This window comes from Nicrophorus vespilloides, unplaced genomic scaffold, assembly GCF_001412225.1.
Source record: "Nicrophorus vespilloides isolate i.1.1-1 unplaced genomic scaffold, Nicve_v1.0, whole genome shotgun sequence".
NCBI lineage: Eukaryota > Metazoa > Arthropoda > Insecta > Coleoptera > Silphidae > Nicrophorus > Nicrophorus vespilloides.
In genome coordinates, this window is record NW_017098422.1 from 149,614 (window position 1) to 155,928 (window position 6,315).

Sequence of the window (6,315 nt, forward strand, 5' to 3'; positions counted from 1 at the left end):
TTAAATATAATTAGTTTAGATATAATTGATTGGATTGAGGAAAAAATAAAAGATATTAGCTTCTAAGCATGTTTATTTTATAGAAATGTAAAACATTTTTGTTTCTGATTGTTTGTCTTCGTTTGATATCATTGCTATTGATTAAAATCTCCGCATCCGGTTCATTTTCTGGATCAAAACCTTTATTTCGGGACATCTGATGATTAATCTTAATTTTATTATGTATATTTTAATCACTAAAACTTATTCTTTAAAAAAAAAGGTAAAACCAATACTCGCATGGCGTCTGATAGAATATGCTAAGAATATTTTGCTGAAAAACCTTTAACACATTGCTCTAAAATGTCGTGATGTAGTTTTACAAATCGTCAGTCAGTACAGGTATAGTTTTAAAAGTTGGTTTGTACCCATTGGCGTCTCACACAGATGAAAGTGATGAAACATTTACATAGAAGATAAGAAAGTAATACAATTTGATTGAAAAAAATATAAATATTATTAATATGTCTGTTTGGAAAACCAAAGTTTTTAGTCTTCTATTTTTGTTTGAAAACCGAGTTTTGACCGTACATGTAATTTAAGCAAAGAATAGTTTTTATTCATAATAATTTTGATTGTATTTTGATGAATAATATCATTGCATCATATGCAAAACTCATGATTCATGCGATGATGATCATCATGATTGTGATGATGTTGTTGACGAAATGCGCAAGCTTTATCTACATATAAAAAATAATAATAATCAGCTTTTGCCTCAATTATAAAGTTATATCGAATTCGATGCGTAATTTCGTTTTGCACTTTACATATTAATCTGGCCGTCCGAAATGACAATGCGAAATTAAAATGTGCAATAATAAATAAATTGGAATGATACTTGTGCGTTTGGTTTTGCGGATGCCGGAACAACGGAGGCAATCATAAAATTATTAATCGATTTGCACCCATATATTTCTCTCTCCTCTTCGTTGTCGTTTTTTTTTTCACTCCACTCTGCTATGCAACGCCAACGCGATTCCTGCGTTTTTTTTTTCCACCCGATTGTCCTTCAATTAAAAGCGTATTGTTTGTTTATATCCGATATCATCAAAAAAACCAATGCACAATAACAACACAATTTAATTTCTACAAATACCTTTGAAGTGTTTACACAAAAAAAGAAGTTAAATTTAATTAATTTTTTATATTGTAATGTTTAAATAACTATATACAGCGGTACTTCGCATAGTGAGGTTTCGATCAGTCCGGATTTATTTTAACTTCGAATCAAAATAATAAATATAAAGTCTCTTTTTGTACAGTATAGTACAATTGTAAGAAAAATGACTCGCAAAATGGAACGCATTAAAATCCGAAAATTTTGGAACAGATTATGCTCGTTAAGCATACTTAGTTGCTATATTAGTTCAGTTTCAAATAATCCGGGATATTGGCTGAATTGATTACCCGCTCTATACGAGATATTCTAATATATTCTCAAGTAAACTCATAATTTGTGATTTTTGATGAAATCACGGCAAAGAAAGAAGATTTCAGCAAATTATTTAAACTAGTTTACTAACTTGCAAATGTTTATACATTATATTATTCAGTTAACTTATAAAATAAAGTTAAAGTTTACAATTTAAAGGTACAAAATTGTCTTTTTGATAAAATCACTTCAAAGGGAATTAAAAAAATAGTAAACTATTGAAGTTTCATGTATAGCACAAATGTCGAACAAAAATAAATTAATTCATTACGTACACATTATATTTACAAATTAGACATTTTTTATGAAATCATTGCAAAGATAGAAGATTTCTGCAAATTATTTAAACTAGTTTACAAACTAAAATTTGGAAATGTTTATACATTTTATTATTCAGTTAGCTTATAAAACAAAGTTAAAGTTTACAATTTAAAGGTACAGAATTGTCTTTTTGATAAAATCACTTGGAAGGGAATTAAAAAAATAGTAAACAATTGAAGTTTCATTTTTAGCACCAATGTCGAAAAATAAATAAATAAATTAATTCATTACGTACAAATTATATTTACAAATTTGATATTTTTGATGAAATCATTGCAAAGAAAGAAGATTTCTGCAAATGATTATACATTATATTATTCAGTTAACATATAAAACAAAGGGAAAGTTTATAATTTAAAGATACAAAATTGTCTTTTTTATAAAATCACTTCAAATTGAATTCAAAAAATAGTAAACTATTGAAGTTTTATTTATAGCACAAATGTCGAACAAAAATAAATTAATTCATTACGTACAAATTATATTTACAAATTTGACATTTTTGATGAAATCATTGCAAAGAAAGAATAATATTATACATTATATTTATTATTTAGTTAACTTACAAAACAAAGGCAAGGTTTACAATATAAAGGTACAAAATTCTGTTTTTGATAAAACAGCAAAAGACAAACTAATTCATTCAAAAACAATTCATTTTGCTCTTTAAGCGAAGTTTCACTGTATTCTATTTTTTTTACTACATTTGTTACAAATTATTAAATTGTTAAATGTATATGTAAAACACATTTTTTTCATTTCGAAAAGATTTTTGTTGATTTTTTTTTGTTTACATTTATATCATAGGTATTTTCTTTTTTGGAAATTTGAATCTTAAAATATATTTGTTGATGTGTTTATAGTATGCACAGGATCATAAAACTGCAGTCTTTGCTTCACCTTTTATAATATGTCTTTGAAATCTGAGATTTCTCAATAATCTTACAAACTTTTTCTAGTTTAAAACTTTCTTTTATTTCATCCGAATCAGTAGTTTCGATTATCTTCCAAATCACTCTTAACGCAATAAAAATATTTTATTTTTCCAATATTCAAAATAAGTTCTTATTCGTGTAAGAGTACTCATATTTGTTATATGTTTCATAAAGAACCTGTTCATCCTATTAGGAACAATTTTCGTCTGTGTATGTTCCTAATAACTTTCATTTTTACTTTCTTGAATATTTGATTACATTTCATTCCTCAAAATAACTCTTATTATATCAAATACAACAAAAATACTATAATATTTATAATGTAGTGATCTCAACTAGAGTTATAATACTGTACTGTATCACCCAACTAAAAGTTATAACGTAAATAACATATTTTTTCTGAAAAAAATAAAAAATATTTGTATACTTAGTGAATACTGAAAAAACATTGTATGTATTGAGAATAATGAAAGATATTAGCGATTTCTTAAATATTTAGTGTAAAAAGCTACACAAATTGTATTCAAAAATAAAGTTGATTATACAAAGTAGAAACAATTATAGTTTCTCAATTATTCCTTTGTACACACTTCAAAGACTCATTTGAATATCCAAAGTAAATTTGAAACAATAACTATACTGCGAATCGTTTTAATTTCATCAAACGCGCAGAGATTTTGATTTTTTTTTTATTTCTATCTTCTCATTTTGTTTTGTTGGTGGTGGTATTCGCTGAAAACGTCGGATTCCTGCTAAAACGCCGCAGGATCCCGACGGAATTGCGAGTGTAATTGACTCGCTCTAATTTCAGTTCGGAGGGGACGCGGTTCCCTTTAACTGCAGATTTCCTATTAGCTTTATTTTGTGAATTACGTTGGTAATACATGCAAACCGCAAATTTGAGCAAGAAATTCAGGTTTTTTTTTCTCGTTCATTATTGATTATATAATCTAATCGTTTCATTGCTACGATTATTATTATTATTTATTGATGTGCTGAAGTTAATTAATTTTGAGTGGATCTGTGATTGCGAATCTCTTTATTTTTTATTCTCAGCGTTACTGATATATGTGGTAATAAAACTTTTATTAAATTGACCGCATATTGTTAACTATTTGTTATGTAATAAAGGAAAGACCCGGCGAATTACGAAGTTGGTAAAAACGGGAACGGACAAAAAAGAGTGCAGACATCTGGAAATGATTTATATATGTATTTTTTTACGTTATGTCCTTTGTTGCAACAACTTTACTGGGATAATAAATTATTTAGAAATATATATTATTTTTGTTTCTTTATAATTAATCAATTTGTATAGTTGTTTTGTATATAATGTTTTCCATTTTGTTCGATAAAGTTTTGTCATCTTTTTGATCAATTAACTAAACTAAATGTTATCAGAACTAGTGAAAGTTTTATCATGCAAAGATTCCGAAATAAATGGTAATCCAACGAGTTACCAAAGATTTGGGAGGATTTGCATTGTTTTGATGAAACACGATTTGCCAATTTTAGCGATTTTTATTAGATCGCTTCCTCAAGTTTCTTAGTTTTTGATAATAATCATCGTTTGATTCCTTGAATACAGCTCAAAATATGCTTTGTAATCTCACCAAATTCATAGCATATTCTTTTTCATCACGTTTGGATCCATAATAATTCTTTTTAAAGTTATACATTATTATTTTATAATAGTTGATGTAAACTTTTATGTTTGAACACATTATTTTCTATAAAATGTAACCAGACTGTATTCATTTGCATTGGTTTTAATACAGAAATACTGTGCGGCTTCGATCAGTGCGGATTCACTTTGATCCCTGTTTGAAAATTTCAAAACAATCTAATTTTTTTATTGATAAAAATAAAAATCATTTGAAAAGAAATAGTGCAAAAGATTATATAAAGTCAAGTTTCTTTTTATGCAGTTTTACAGTCTTCGATTAGTACGGTATCAAACAGTGCGGGTTAACCGATTATACAGCAATACTTTACTAATAAATTACTAATATAAATTAACAATGAAATTTTATTTCAGCTTACTAAATATAAAGTTTACTTATGAATGAACAAAATAATAAGCTAAATAGTAATAAATGTGCGTTTATCCGCATTAATCTCGTTGTTTTATGAAAGTAAAGAAGTGGCACGATTATCGCGAAGCTCTTAATACCACTTCCCAAATCTTTTAATCCTCGCAAATGCTGTGAATATCATATTTTTACTGCACGTTTCAAACTATGGAAAAAAAGATCACAAACAAATAAAAAAAAAACATTTATTACGATTTTCATGTATTAAAAATTTGCATATTTACTCCTATTTATTAATTCAGTGCTTCGGGCTACCGCATCGTATTTTTTTGATAAAATGTTATATAGTGCGTAAGTATTTCCACTATTTGCATTTTTACAATATTTATTAATATTATACTGTGAGTGTTCGGTTGGCGAACATAATCCCTTCATTGATGATGTTGGCATCCGAATTGTTCGTTAACCGATCTATATTCTACATTGATGTACTGTTACATGTTCGTAATCTTAACACTTGTTTGTTGTCCGAACATAAAAATCTTTAGCAAGTTCGAAAATCGCTTATATAACATAATTCGTCAATTTTATGCTCGACTTGTCTGCGTCGCGATATTACTCAGTAGTACTAAAACGTATAAACAATCCTCGTTTGGGACACGAATCGTCTCGAAATGTCACGACAAATCAACTGCAGCTGTGAGTGCTGAACAAATCCTTATATGGTTATGAAAACGAGCAACAACTGCGTAACGATGATTCATTTGCAGGTGTGTGTTTTGACTGCGTCGCGATATCACACAGTGGTACTATAACGTATAAACAACCCTCGTTTGGGACACGAATCGTCTCGATTTGTCACGACGAATCAACTGCAGCTGCGAGTGCTAAACAAATCCTTATATGGTTATGAAAACAAGCAACAATTGCGTAACAATGATTCATTTGCAGGTGCACGACTTGTCGGCGTCGCAATATCTCATAGCGGTACTAAAATATTTAAATTCGTCACGACACACCTATGTAACGATGAGTCATTTGCAGGTGTGCGTTTTGTCTGTGTCGCATATCATACAGCGGTACTAAAAAGTATAAACAATCCTCGATTGGGACACGAATCGTCTCGAATTGTCACGACAAATCAATTGCAGCTACGAGTGCTAAATAAATCCTTATATGGTTATGCAAACGAGCAACAACTGCGTAAGGATGATTCATTTGCAGGTGCACGACTTGTCGGCGTTGCAATATCTCACAGCAGTACTATAACATTTAAATTCGTCACGAGACTCCTGCGTAACGATGAGTCATTTGCAGGTGTGCGTTTTGTCTACATCGCGATATCACACAGTGGCTCTAAAACGTATAAACAACCCTCGTTTGGGACACGAATCGTCTCGAAATGTCACGACGAATCAACTGCAGCTGCGAGTGCTAAACAATTCCTTATATGGTTATGAAAACGAGCAATAACTGCGTAACGATGATTCATTTACAGCTGCTCGACTTGTAGGAGTCGCAATATTTCACAGCGGTACTAAAACATTTAAAT